Source organism: Pimephales promelas, chromosome 10 (assembly GCF_988280905.1).
Source record: "Pimephales promelas chromosome 10, fPimPro1.hap1.1, whole genome shotgun sequence".
Lineage (NCBI taxonomy): Eukaryota > Metazoa > Chordata > Actinopteri > Cypriniformes > Leuciscidae > Pimephales > Pimephales promelas.
Genome location: NC_142778.1, coordinates 4,691,483 through 4,707,179, shown reverse-complemented (window position 1 = coordinate 4,707,179; position 15,697 = coordinate 4,691,483). Strand labels below are relative to the sequence as shown.

Below are 15,697 nucleotides of genomic sequence, written 5' to 3'. Positions count from 1 at the left end.
GTGTGTGTGTGTGTGTGTAATGACTTGGTTGAAGCAGGTTAATCTTACCCTGTCAGCCTGTGTGCCCATTTGAATGGAAACAGTTTAAGACAATGGGTTAATGATTTACATTTTAATTATCTTTAGCTGTGTGGACTTTTGTCATGTGACTTACTTAAGAAGAGGTTTGAGCCGGTTGATTTCCTCACTGAGATTGTGATGTAAATAACTCGCACATCTTTAGATTGACTTCTTCTGAACATAGAGTTGATCTGAAATGACTTCTCTCATCTGTTGTTTTGTAGTATAGATACATTTTAAAATAAAAAAAGAGCTTTTTGCTAAAGCTGTTTGCTGATGAACTCTTCAGAGTTGTTGATCAATATTCTGTTCTAGAACTTCTGATGTTCCTTCAATGCAGGCAAAAAAAACAACAGAAGAATATTAATGAATGAATGGACATCTCTACCTGGAGTCATTGATTTTCTGTGTGGAACCGAAGATGGGAGAAATATGCAGAAATATAATTTTTTTTTTTGAGTCGAGGGCCGTATCCTTGAACAGTGCAGAGTGTAAATTTTACAGCGACTCCAAACACAGTTGCTAAAATAATGAGTGTTTCCAAACATACTGAAGCCCACTGAGGTTGTACATTATTTGTTTTGTTTTTTTAAGACAATAAGAAAGAGATGTCATAACAAAAACATCACATATCTGGAGCAAACCATGAATAATACGAAGAAAAAAATAACTGTAATACACAGCTTATCACAACTTAGACTACACAGTAGACTAAATATTCTACATCGTTTATTCTACATACATAAAGAGGGAAAAAAAAACATCAAGGGCATAGAATTTTAATACGATAATAAAAAATATATAATTTACCTCTGATTATGTAATTAAAGTATTTTCTTATGAACTGACGATTTCTCTGTATGCTACACTGTAAAAAATATTTTCATGATTTGTAATCAAAACATTATTTCTTTTGTCAAATCAACTTAAATAATTTATGTAGTTCAGATAACATAATATTTTGAGTTTCTGATGATTAAATGAATCTCCTTCATTGTATTAACTCAATTTTTCCATTTCAATGAACTTAAATTTTTAAGGCAGCCAGGTTACTTCATTTTTTAAGTGAAACCAACAATATTTTTTTACAGTGCTAGCTCTGATTGGATTAATATTATTATTATAAATTATGATTATTATTATTATTATAACATATTATATATATATAACATATATATATATATATATCTCCAAGACTGAAATATATTACTATCATAATAAGATTTCAATGTAAAATAAAAGTGTTGCATTGTTCATAACATACGTAATTTATGCTTCTTCTGTAAATTATCGTGAAACCCCCAAATATTAAAGCTTAAAAAAGCAAAGTATGTATTTTTGTATTAATAAGTATTTATACATTTCAACAGCATTTTTAAATATAGCATTTACCATTTAATTACAAATTAGTCACAGCTCACTAACATTTCCACACTGTAAAAAAAAATATTTTTATGATTCTTAATCACAACATTTTTTCTTTTGTCAAATCATCTTTCAGATAACATAATATTTTGCGTTTCTGGTGATTAAATTAATCTTCTTCATTGTATTAACTCAATTTTTCCATTTCAATGAACTTAAATTTTTAAGGCAACCAGGCTACTTTTTTTTTTTAAGTTAAACCAACAATATTTTTTTACAGTGCATTAGTAATATTTTTGTGTGTGTCTGTGTAAATCATACATACATTAATATATGTATATATAATATATATTATATAATATAAAATATATCATTTAAAAATCACTTCCACAGGATTGATCAGCGCAGTGTCGTCATATAACGTGTTTTTTTGACCATACGTCAACATCCGCCTTTTTAGGGTACCCTTAAACGTCGGTTAGACGACGTTATCGGATCCTAACCCTACCCCAGACCTAAACCTACCCCGTCACCTAACCGACGTTAAAGGTAAAGCGTCAGTTGTATGACGGCCCGGGATCGTCATGTAACCGACGTTTAAGGCGGATGTTGACGTATGGTCAAAAGACGTCCCAAGACGTCAGTTATATGACTTCTTGGGATGAGACTGTGTTAGATTGATAGGTTTGAGTCTTTTTAAAGTGCTGGTTGTCTCATGGATGGCAGCTCTCTCTTACTCATTATCATCTATCACTCTGTATCTCTCTCTTACGCTCACACACACAAACATATGATTGAGGCTTTGTGTTTTTTTTTAAACTTTAAGACACTAAGAGAAGCTGATTTGGTTTCCTGGCTTGGAGGAGAGAAAGATTAGCCGGATTCCAGGCCTCAAAGGGACAACGGCAGCATGTGAGGAGATATTAAGTGGAAAGAGAGGGATTGAGTAAGGGAGGGCGAGAGCAGTGTATTTGAAGATTAGCCCCCTAATGCACCGGGTATCAGACGGACTCACGCGCTGAGTTTTTATGAGTGATATCCCACGATCCCTTGCTGCAAAGCCACTCGAGAGAAGTTCTTAATGGCTGTCAGTTCTTCTCTGGTGGCTTAAAGATGGAAAGAGACATTTCAAACCTGGGTCTGTGCGGTTCAGTCTACAAACCTTTGAAGTCCACACACGCCACGTCCAACGAATCTGTTCTCACAGAGAGGTGGCAATAAGAATCATTTTATAAATACAAATAATCGGCCTAGCACATACTCTCAGTGTGCTGTCAGCCGGCTTCAAACCAGAATGAAACCTCTTTGATAGAAACGCTCTGATAGGCTTCAACTCACTTAGGGGCTTTTGAGTTCAAAAACAGCTTGTTGGAGTGCCACATAATTCGAATACACAATGGTTTAAAGGAGAACTCCGGTCAATTTTAACATTGAGCTCATTTTTTGTACATTTGGAGTACCACGGTCAATCTGACTGCAGTAGATGTGAAAGATATGGAAAAAAATGATGTTGATTCAGCCAGCTCACATACCTCTATTTGCTTCCTGTTTTCGGTCGAAGCCCACAGTAGTCGATTGTCGAGTTCACACGCGCGATCATTAGTGAATATCAGCTCAAATGGATAGATCATCCGAACACACGGAGGAGGTTTGAGATGATATTCACTAATGGTCGCACGCGTGAGATCGACAATCGACTACTGTGAGCTTCGACCAAAAACTGGAAGTAAATTGAGGTATGTGAGCTGGCTGAATTAATTCACATCTACTGCAGTCAGATTGACCGTGGTCACTCTTAATAACACCCCTCACATGGCTGTGCACTCGTAATGACAAATCAAGGATGTTAAGAGGCTAAACGCAGGTTTAGAACATGCCCCATTGAAGTCAACAGGGTGCGAATTTTAAAAAGAGGATAACACGGTGTAGGCAACACTGATTTTTGTAGTTTTTGTCTGTACTGACAGCACTCCAAATGTACAAAAAAAAAAAATAGCTCAATGTTAAAATTTAATGGAGTTCTCCTTTAACTCTTTTTTTAGCACAGCTTCTATGGAAAATGAAGTATGTTACAGTAAGATAACAGTGAGATCAGTGTCGCTACTGTCGAAGAAGATTGTCTATGTGTTTAAATCCACAAACAGTTGGGAAAAAATTGTTCCGCATGCCATAACACTAATACTTAGCATGTTGTAAGTGAACATCACAATAATCAAATAAGAATAACATTTTGTGAAATATTGCGCAATAGATGAAGGTATTTTTATTGATATTTTGCAGCATTCAGTCAAATAATGATCTCTTTTTTTATTCCGATTGCCATCATGATAATTTTCACTGAGCTCATTGCAAGGCATTTTGGGATTGTCATATCACATATTGTTAGCATTACCCTGTACAGTTTGCCTGGTTAAAACCAGACAATTCTCAGTTGTTACTGAGTTATGGTCTGGCAAAGCGTCATACACAAATTATTTCCAGAGGGTTAGGTTAGGTTAGGTTAGGTTAGAAAGAGATGGCGTATGCAGAGCAGCGGAGAAACATCTCCGAGTGTTGTTCTTTGCTCGGTTTTAAACAAAAAGGAAACGTTCAAATCACGTAAAACAGGCGCGATAGCAGTTTCGAACGAGTGATGTTCGACGGCGGCATCCATCTTTGTAATGTAGGCTACAAAATCTGCTTCAAAATCCCAGCGCTGTCATCATTGTGTAAAGCCCGCCCCAACATTTCTGATTGGTGCCGCGATTTCGACGGATTGGAAATGGGCTTGAATGAGCTCTTTGCCAGACTAACTTTCAGAGCAAATCTAAATTTGACGGAAGTTGTCTGGGTTTTCCCAGGCTACTGTACAGTATGACAAATGGATATTCATTTTGAGCAGTGTTAAATTATCAATGTTTTTTTTGTTTTTTTAAGTGACTGTTAGATGATGGAAGAGGATCTAAATGCATCACCAAATAAATATCCAATGTCGACCAATATCCATCCAATACTATTCAAAAATCTTTAATGTCAGCCAAACACCATACGATGCAGATATATTTTGGACGTCCCTTTGGACAGTATCTTAGAAGATAGTGCCTGTGATTCAATTGTGAGAAGATTTTGCTAGTTAGATGCTGGAAATTCAGAACAGCACATAAAACACTGTGTGTGCAGAAAGTGCTGAAGTGATTGTGCTTTAATCAAAGAGATCTCATCCCTTGATTTGATTCCCTGATTATATTCACATTACAAAGTCCCTCATTTAAAAGGGCAATGCCGTTGTAATTCCAGGTCTTCTCCACAGAGATTGAGGGCATTATCCTTCTGTGACTGTCAGCCGCAGTGGAGCTGGTCCCACCTGTCCTGCCCACCAACAACATGACAAAGACAGACTTGAATTGATTATTTAATTATCTTAATGTAGCATTTTGTACAGTTGTCACTGGAACAATCCCACAGTGACATGGGGTTGCCGTGAGCACTTAGCTCAAGGGCACAATGGTGATAGTTTACAATTTGTGTGTGCTATGGCTTATTTATAAAACGGTTAGTTCCAATCCTTGATTCTAATTGGTCAATAGCTGTGCTTTATTCATGATAAAACATGGCTTCACCCAACGGTTCTGTTTATCACTGCGCAACACTGCAGATCCTATGTTGTTTATATTTGAGCTGTCATGCATATTACACATTGGAACGTTGTTGCTGTTCACGGTCAGGGACTATTTTTTTCTAGCGGAAGGAAGGCTTTTAGTGATTTTACTTCATGCACTAATACATTTTTTAACTTTAAAATTTTTATTGTGTGGTAACCGTTAGGGATCGGGACGGAGATGGTTAGGATTAGGGGTGGGGTTAGGGATCAGGGGGTGGAGATGGGTAGGATTAGGGGTGGGGTTAGGGATCAGAGGGTGGAGATGGGTAGGATTAGGGGTGGGGTTAGGGATCAGGGGGTGGAGATGGGTAGGATTAGGGGTGGGGTTAGGGATCAGAGGGTGGAGATGGGTAGGATTAGGGGTGGGGTTAGGGATCAGGGGGTGGAGATGGGTAGGATTAGGGGTGGGGTTAGGGATCAGGGGGAGGAGATGGGTAGGATTAGGGGTGGGGTTATGGATCAGGGGGAGGAGATGGGTAGGATTAGGGGTGGGGTTAGGGATCAGGGGGTGGAGATGGGTAGGATTAGGGGTGAGGTTAGGAATCAGGGGGAGGAGATGGGTAGGATTAGGGGTGGAGTTAGGGATCAGGGGGTGGAGATGGGTAGGATTAGGGGTGGGGTTAGGGATCAGGGGGAGGAGATGGGTAGGATTAGGGGTGGGGTTAGGGATCAGGGGGTGGAGATGGGTAGGATTAGTGATCAGAGGGTGGAGATGGGTAGGATTAGGGGTGGGGTTAGAGATCAGGGTGAGGAGATGGGTAGGATTAGGGGTGGGGTTAGGCATCAGGGGCGGAGATGGGTAAATTTAGGGGGTGGGGTTAGGGATCAGGGGGTGGAGATGGGTAGGATTAGGGGTGGGGTTAGGGATCAGGGGGTGGAGATGGGTAGGATTAGGGGTGGAGTTAGGCATCAGGGGCGGAGATGGGTAAATTTAGGGGGTGGGGTTAGGGATCAGGGGGTGGAGATGGGTAGGATTAGGGGTGGGGTTAGGGATCAGGGGGTGGAGATGGGTAGGATTAGGGGTGGAGTTAGGCATCAGGGGCGGAGATGGGTAAATTTAGGGGGTGGGGTTAGGGATCAGGGGGTGGAGATGGGTAGGTTTAGGAGTGTAGGTTTAGGATCCAACTCCTCCCCCTGGATTTCGTTTTCTGCAGTGAGGTCCATCTCTCAAACTGTAAGAATACATGCATTAGTTAACTTTTAAGTATTACCTTATAAACAGTCCTACCCTGCTCTGTAAACACTATACAACAACATTTTGTGTGCAATGCATTTTCTACAAAATGGGTGTATAAAGGAATGCAAGCTGTTACAGGACTGTCCTTTTAAGCATTCATTGAACATCTGTAGATTGATAAGTGTAATGTTGAGATAAGATGGTGTGTGGACTGTTTGTTCACCTGGATCAATACTGGAGTGCACTAAAAGGGGCTCACTGGTTTAATATGTATTGCCTTATACTGCAGATGAGATGAGCATGTAGGCTATAAAAGCCATCGAGGGCTGAGTGTTATTGTGAGTAGTTCACCTCCCTCCAATACACAACCTCAGTAATTCTTGTTTTACTAGGGCACCTGTCCCTGTAGAGAAGGCTTGTGAGGCTCGTTGCTTGTTCAGCCAAAGATCCTTATGCAAGCTGCCCTAGCCCACCTTGACCCGGCTCTCTCCTTCTCACTCACTTGCTTTGTGTCCTTTTTTTACTTTCACGATCACTCTTTCACTTTATTTTAATGGATTTGGGTGGAGGCCTTTCACCTCTTAAAAGTGTTATTAAGATACTCTACAAAGTGACCTATTAAAAAGCATCGTAAACATGAACTGCATGGAAAGATTGACTGGGCAGTGCAAATTTGCCTGAGGTGTCGTTTTAGTTTTCAGCCTGAGCAAGAATAGGCAGGTTTTGTAATATAAGACACAAAAATGAGAGTTAAACCCGAATGTGACCTCAACTCTAAAGCATTTGTGCCATTCTACTCCCACAAGCAATAGAGACAAGCCCTGAGGTGATGCTGTGTCATCTGTGGTTTCTCCTTACTCGCTCTGTTCAGAGAATATTAATAAGCAGCGGAGAGATTTATGTGCTGCTGATCAGCCATGGAAAAGGCAGGTTTCAGCTTACCTGTGCCAACTCAAACAGAGGAGACGTTCTCTCCCTGCAGGGTCCTCCAAACAGGTGCCACATCCATTACATTCCGGGAAACAAATCCGGATATTTTCATCTACTGCACACGAAGAGTAGTTAGTTGCAATGGGTAGATTAAAAAAAGAAAGCATTCTGAGCTTTTAGATTGGGGTTGTATTGGAAAACCTTGAAATATCAGAGAGTTTTAAATAGGGATGTCCCGATCCGATCCACGGCATCGGTATCGCGCCGATACCGGCCCAGAACGCTAGATCGGAGATCGGAGGGGAGAAAAAAATATGAGCGATATCCAGTTTAGCGGCGCAGCCTGTCACGTGATGATTGTTGTGTTTAAGCACACGCGTGCAGAGAATCACTCTCGCTTTTGCGCACGGATTCTAATGTAATCGGATGATTCCACAAAAGCTGCATTTCAGTCTTCTCAGAAATTCATTGGCTATCAGAAAATAGCGTCATTTCATTCTCTATTGCAACTGGATAGATAAACTGTCACTCAAAGAGAGAGCGAAACTGGCGCGCGTATAGTTTGAAGCGAAATTTACGCGCGTGACGCGCGTCAGAATCAAAATCCGTTGGCGGTCATTGTTTTTATGTCGACCGAGCATTCATCAAGGGAGTTACCGCTCTGTATTTACTCTGGATAGCAGAACAGCGGCGTGGGGGTCATCGTCGCCGTATATTTGTGTCCACCGGACCCTTCGGAGCCGAACCGTTTGGCGAGTTTCACCATTTGCTCGCTCCAGGAGCTGCGCTGGATGACGGCCGCTGTCAGCGGTACTTCCGCCTGTCACGCGCCCAGTTTGATGACCTGTTGTCCCGCATCTGAGCGAGGATCACCCTCGCCCGGCCCCTCATCCATCTAATCTAGCTGTCATTTATTTTTGTTTTGATAATAAATAGAGCCAGCCTTCAAAAGTTATTAACCTGTCCTGTGATTTTTTTTCTCTCTCTCACGTCCAGACACGAATGTATGCACATATGTTGATATATATATATAGCGCGCTATGTATGTTATGCGCGCAGTATGTCTCGCTCTAGATTCCGGGAGATTTGAACTAATTTGCGGGCATCAGGGAGACGCTATTAATGTGCGGGAGACTCCCGGAACTTCCGGGAGACTTGGCTGTCTTTACAACATAATACTATTTCTAGATATGGAATGAATAACATTCAATACAAAATGAACATGTCTCCATATAGAAATAATGTTTTAAGTGATGAAACATTTGCTTTGTTGTGCATAATCCCACCATGCATTTAGTCATATTAACAAAATAATTTATTGAAGCATCCAGACACTTCACCACGTGAGCAAGCAGCTAGGCTCCTGATTGGGTAACGCGGCGCGAATTCACGCCAAAGTTCAGATTTTTCAACTCGGGCGGCAGATGCGAATTCGCGTCAAACGCGTGAATGCACAACGCTCAATTCGCGCCATTCGCGCCAACTTGATTCGCGTCTTCCGCGCCGCGCTCCACGCCTCATTCGCGCCGCAGGAATTTTTCTTGCATTGACTTAACATTGAAATCATTCGCGCCTGACGCCCTATTCGCGTCCGGTGTGAACGTAGCATTAGTGCGTCGAAGTTGTGATAGCGCTGTCGGCTAACGCGAAATGCTACTATTTACATTCCATGGATGTTTATTCATATATACAATTGTTTTGGACTAAAAACTTCTTCAAATTGGATTGTATGGACGCTTTACAGTGAAACCAAACCATTTTTGTTGGAATGTGGACTAACAGATGGCTACCCAGATAGCAGCTGACTCTGGGCCGGATCCGCCTCCAAACCGGCAGATCCGTGTAACAGTCACCCCCGTTTTACTGCCCCATTCCAGATACGGCCCGCATGTAGTCTGTGTACATCGGGAGTAGGCGTGAACATCCATCAGTCGGCGGAATCATAATAGTTCTGGCCCGGACTCGTCGGAACGAGCGCGCGAATTGTTTCCTTTTTTTTTTTTTTAACCGGTTCATTCCAGATCAGAAGTCAGTCGGCGGAATCGTTGTTGTTCTGGCCCGGGGCCGTTGGAACGAGCGCGTGAACTGTTGGTCATTTGGATCTTCGGACTGCAAGCTCCGTGGAAAGTTTATAACGGTAAGTTGAACGATATCAAACAGTCAAACAGTTTAGTGTGCTTGTTTTTAATAGCGGTGTAATGTTTGTTATCAACATTTCGGAAAGTTTTGACCGGGTTTTAACTTCTTACGATGGCTATTGAAGAAGATTGGCTAACGTAACGTACTCTTTTTAGCTGGGTTAGCTGAATGAACTGATAGCTAAGCTAGCATTAATAAACAACTAGTTTGTGTGTAGCTAGCTTAAACATTAATGCTGTTTAACGTTAGTTAACTTACAATGATGTTGTACACGTAGTTTTGAACAGCACTAACGTTAATTAACAGCACCTGTCTTCCTTTTTAGATATTTTCTTCACCCCTGGCTGCGAGAGCCCCGGATTAATAGGGTAAGTTAACTAAAGTATTTTTTTCCGACTTTTTTTTTTTTAAATCCTTATCCTGCTATAATAAAGCACAACATTATGAAGTTATGATAGGTAAAGTATTAAAAATCAAAGCTAGAAGAAATTAGAATTTTCATCTGACATTAATTATAAGTTAACGTTAATTCATAGGTGTAAATTAATTGTTTACTAAGTTCACTGTCAAATTATGACAAATATAAGGTCTATGGGCGGGAAAACGCATCTCTCCGTTTCTTTTCGTTGACTTTGTATGAAATCCCGCCGTGGTATTATGGTTGAGCAGTGCCTGATTCATTTGGATATTTATTTGGGTTATGGCAAGCCACTTAACATTTAATCATTTTAACCTACTAATCTCTATTTTCATGCTACTAGTACTTATTTTTTAGATATTAGTATCTATTTCATTAAGTACTAGTACTTATTCAATAGCTACTAGTGTAATTCTTTAGATACTAGTGTTCATTCTTTAGATACTAGTGTTGATTCTTTAGGTACTAGAACCTTTTTAAAGATACTAGTACTTAGATACTAGTTCTTTTTTATTAGATACTAGTACTTATTCATTAGGTACTAGTACTTATTGCGATAGTGACTGACTATTCTTTTGTGACTAAATATTGTGACTTTTGTTGCCATTGACTTCCATGGGGATCTGTCATTCAGATATCAACTATTCAGTTCTGACTAGTATGTATTCCAATTGTGACTAGTACATATACATTAGATACTAGTAGTTATTCATTAGGTACTAGTACTTATTTTTTAGATACTAGTACCTATTAAATAGATACTAGTACTTGTTCATTAGATATTAGTACTTATTCATTACATATTTATTAGATACTAGTATTTATTCCAAATGTTACTAGTAAGAATTTTTATTTTACTAGTTTTACACTACTAATAATGCATAATAAGGGATGCAACTTTAAAGCCAAAAAAAATACTTTGATAGCAGTGCTGAAATAGATTGAAGTCATGACAGAACTGTTACTCACATAATCACTTCCTCTTGAAAAGGTTGATTTAAGGATGATCCAATACAATCTAGTTGTGATTAGTTATTCATTTGTTTTGAGTTACTAAATGAAAGTCTACACAAAATTAGGTATTCTGCCACACCAACAATAGTAAATATGGGCAACATCTAAAGCTTTTCTCAAAACAGTGGGTTATTGGCTTGACTTAGAGGTAATTTTCAGAATTTGTACCCATCAACCAATTGACTTTCTCTCTTAACAGAGGCTGTACGGAAGAACCAAGTTGCTAGCAGCGCATCGGACAACGAGATTAACCAGCACGCCATCCGCTGGTTCAACCCGGCCTCTGACCGTGGAGGTGGCCGCAAAGAACGTGCCATGGCCAGAGATGCATTAACCATGGTAAATTGTAGATAAATCATTGTGCTAGTCTTTTGTAGAAACATTTGTTTTGTGTTTAACTTTGCAAATTGTTGTTAATAGCATTGCAGCTACGTAGTACGTATGTAGGAACAGTGACATATTTTTTCAGGGCTGTCCTGGGAACGATAGAAATATTCTGTAGGATGCATCTATAGGACGAAAGGGATTGTGTAAGCCTATGTGTTTATTTATTACGATCACTTAGCAAATGACAAACTAAACCAACTGAGGTGAACTTTTTTCACCTCAAACCAACATACTTCCAGAGAAAACATCTATTAACTTGTTAATTTTAATGATTTTTGTTTGAAGTTTGAAAATGCAATACAGATACAGATTTAAAGGACAACTCCGGCGCAAAATGAACCTTTGGTCTAATTACACATTGCTACCTAGTCAACTGTTATCTGAGATTTGTTTTCATGATTGCCGAATGTAAATAGTTTTATCTCTGAAAACAGTTTAGCCTATAGTGCTAGTATAATGCTAGTATATAGGGCATAGAGTAATGACAAGTAAAAATTGCTTGTTATTACCACTAACAAGGCTCAAAATAGCCCCACACCAACACGACAGCATAACAAAGGTCCCTACATTCAAACCGAAGCATTGAGAACTTTGTCAGTGTCCATAGAGTTTAATAAGAAGATATTTTATACACACAGTCAACTTCGCGAATACAGGAAGAAGCCATCTTTGAAAATTAGTCTCTACCAGTCGATCTAAGAACGCCGATCCAAGTGCGCTGAACTGTGCAGAATCTTATATGGTCCGTTGTTTTCGGAAGAAACACAAACACGAACCGTTTTCTTCTCTTCAATATGTACACGTAGCCAACTGTTCGCGCTCACATTATCACCTTATTCACATCTCACCGGTGGACATGGATCGGCGTTCTTAGATCGACTGGTAGAGACTAATTTTCAAAGATGGCTTCTTCCTGTATTCACGAAGTTGACTGTGTGTATAAAATATCTTCTTATTAAACTGTATGGACACTGACAAAGTTCTCAATGCTTCGGTTTGAATGTAGGCACCCTTGTTATGCTGTCGTGTTAGTGTGGGGCTATTTTGAGCCTTGTTAGTGGTAATAACAAGCGATTTTTACTTGTCATTACTCTATGCCCTATATACTAGCATTATACTAGCGTTATAGGCTAAACTGTTTTTAGAGATAAAACTATTTACATTCGGCAATCATGAAAACAAATCTCAGATAACGGTTGACTAGGTAGCAATGTGTAATTAGACCAAAGGTTCATTTTGCGCCGGAGTTGTCCTTTAACTACAAAAAACACCCCAACTACAACAGTTAAGCATGTTTGCGGTACAAGATAATCATTCATTAGTTGTAATTGTGGTAAAATGTTCTCTTAATCTGGATTTTGATTTTAGGTCAAATCTTCCAGCCTAGTCCCCTTTAATATTACCGTCCCCTTTAATATTACCAATCTCAGTGGATTTTCATGTAATTTGTGATTGCCATTATCAATTGAGTTCTTACACTCTTTTTATACTTTGCAGGAATGAACGCATCAGCCATCCCACACTCTTCCATGATGGTTTGTTGGACGTTATGTGACGGTTGTTCCAACAGTTGTTCAAGACAGAAATTATCTGTAGAAATGTGTTTATTAGACTGATTTTTAGTTTGGCAATTATCTACTTTGTTTTAAGTTTCTGTCCTGTCTTTTTTATTTTAGACATTTTAAAATAAAATTTTAAAATGTGTATTTTAAATAAAATTTTAAATGTGTCACTCATCTGTTCTATCACTTTCTTTGTTGAAATTCTATGCAGGACAAATAGAAACAGTCTGTGTAACAGCTTTGACTATCCATGCTTTGTGCTCCAAGAAAGAAAAGTAATCGGGTTTAAAATGCTAGGAAAAAGAAAACGCAAGTAAAACAAGAAATCGTAAGATAGTGGGGGAAGGGGATTACGGTAGTAATATTTACTCATTACAATTGACGACAACATTGCCCAGTACAATTGCTCTAAAAGTTGCTCTGTGAATCATCAGCTTTAGTGTACTTTGAAAATATACAAGTCATTATTTGTTACACTTCTCAGACAGAAATGGTATACCTTCACTGATATCTATTACTAGGACCCATAGTACAAGCTGAATCATGCACAACATCTAAAACAAACTAAACTACCCCTTTAACTGAAAAAAATCTGTATTTTTGTATATGGTTTGTTTTGTGGTATAGATCAAGGTTATGACAGATGCCAGAGGTGGTGTGATTCCGGGCCAGAACTAATAAATGGAGATGGCCCAGTGCCTGTCCAGATCTGGCCCGGATCCAGTATGGAACTGGTCCAGATCTGGCCCACCTTTGGGCCAAATAACTAAAATAATTCTCATCTGTTCTGGAGCTGGGCCAGTGCCGGCCCAGTGCCGGCCCAGATGTGAAAACCGGATCCACACCGGCATTGGCCCGTTGTGCTAAAGGACACCGGCCCGGGTCCGTTTTACAGATCTGGCCCAGAACTTCTGAAGGTTCTGGGCCAGATCTGGCCCGCATGATTTTTGCTGTCTGGGTAATTGGTGAGTTTCTTCCAGTTTGTGTTGGTTTGTTTTGGCTGTTGGTGGTCTGACAAAGAGACAGATTGTGCCCGCTGTGTTGATTGTATCTTAAAATGGTTTACGTCGTTCGAATCACGAGTTTCTCAGCTTTCCAAAGATATGTATTATGTTTACTTTTGTGTTTGTTTTGTTTTGTCTTTCACAAAGTTAAACCTATAAACCACCCTGTGGGCCGTATACGGCACGTCGGACCACGAAAAAAAAAAATATCGGACTAATATCGGTATCGGCAAAACCCAAAGGTGCGGCATCGGTATCGGTATCGGAAGTGAAAAAGTGGTATCGGGACATCCCTAGTTTTAAAGGTGAATTGTGTGTAATTTCTGTGCCACAAACAATATAGAGAAAATTATAAAATACATAAGTCTAGGCTAGTGAGTCTCCGTGACATCTCTGCCCAAAAATGTAAATTGTGTTTAAATTGACAATAGAAAATGTGTTAAGGACGAACGGAAATATTCTCCTGGACGCCTACAGAACGAAAGACATTTTTGTACGTGTGTTCATATATCACTAGCCTATTAGGGTAACGTTAACTTAGAAAATGCCAAAATTAACCGACCAAGTGTTCACTACAACGGAGCGCGTCTTCTCATGCTGTTACTATAGTTACTATCTTACTAGTTACTACTTAAAAATTCTGGGTTTTGTGACATTTTTGCTTTTAGATTAACAAATAATTACCCATAATTACTGTCTTAGATAATGTCATGCATTAGACCTTTTTTTTTCCCTGTCCTGGACTCGGTCTTGACTGAATCTAAGGTTTTTGGCCTTGCCTTGGACTCGAACCTCTTTGGACTCTGTCTTGACTCGGTCTCTAACCTTTTTGGACTCGGTCCTGTCTTGGACTCGAACCTCTTTGGACTCGTTCTTGTCTTGGACTCGAACCTCTTTGGACTCGTTCTTGTCTTGGACTCGAACCTCTTTGGACTCGTTCTTGTCTTGGACTCGAACCTCTTTGGACTCAGTCTTGACTCGTACTCTAACCTTTTTGGATTCGGTCTTGTCTTGGACTCGAACCTCTTTGGACTCGGCCTTTCTAGGACTCGAACCTGTTTGGACTCGGTCTTGACTGGGACTCTAACCTTTTTGGACTCGGTCTTGCCTTGAATTCGACCCTCTTTGGACTCGGCCTTGCCTTGGACTCGAACCTCTTTGGACTCTGTCTTGACTCGGACTCTAACCTTTTTGAACTCGGTCTTGTCTTGGACTCGAACCTCTTTGGACTCTCTTTTTATTATCTGGATAACTTATCTGGATACAGATCGTATTTTAATACCAGGTGTAAATGTGGTCTCAGACACGCTTAAGATGAAACTTCACGAGCCCGGCAGATGCCTTCACAGGGCGGGGAGATGCACTGCGTGATTGACAGCTTTGACAGCAAATCGATATACGTGGAAATCAGATGACATGATTTCACAACTTTTCATTGGTCATTTAGATAATGTGAAGCATGCTGTATAAATGAACCTGGACATTCTATAAGTCAAAAAATCTCAAAATCGGCAAAATGGACATACGTGGTTTTCATTGGACAGCGACGATATGTTGATACCATTTCCAAAAAAAGAGTTTTGATTTATCTGTCATTGAAAATGAAAAAATAACAGTGTATTGAAAATGTCATGTGGTCTAACCAGCAATAGCTAATTTCTCTTTACACTTTTACTGGATATACTGTACAATGTTAATCTTTATTCACAAATAAATTTGTGAAGGTGAATATTAAATTCTGGACAGGGTCCCTGCTAAGTCATTTTTGTTTTATGGTTTTCTTGTCACCTGACAGCTAAATCAATAAGAAATAATATATGTATTTTTTTATGGTCTAATGAAAATCATACCATACATTTAGTTCAGTAATTGACATTGATTATACAAGACTTCTCATTTATTGTCTGTATGGTTAACATTTAAACCTGGGACCAAAAAATAAGAGTCACGTAACTGACCTATGGAGATATTTGATGGATGAACGAAAGAGTCACATTGCGT

General features: G+C 39.6%; 1 protein-coding gene and 1 long non-coding RNA gene across 11 annotated transcripts in view; both read left to right on the top strand.

Moving 5' to 3' along the window:
* The window catches only part of large2 (LARGE xylosyl- and glucuronyltransferase 2), a 185,959-nt gene that overhangs the window by 145,503 nt on the left and 24,759 nt on the right, over positions 1-15,697 (top strand). The gene's annotated exons all lie outside the window — the stretch shown is intronic.
* LOC120479118 (uncharacterized) lies at positions 7,375-12,866 on the top strand. 2 transcript variants are annotated; one of them, XR_016169839.1, is made up of 4 exons: positions 7,375-9,309; positions 9,618-9,679; positions 10,943-11,082; positions 12,628-12,866. It is a non-coding gene; the product is annotated as an uncharacterized LOC120479118 (long non-coding RNA). The 2 variants fall into 2 exon arrangements; XR_016169838.1 differs by having other exon boundaries at positions 7,377-9,309; positions 9,637-9,679.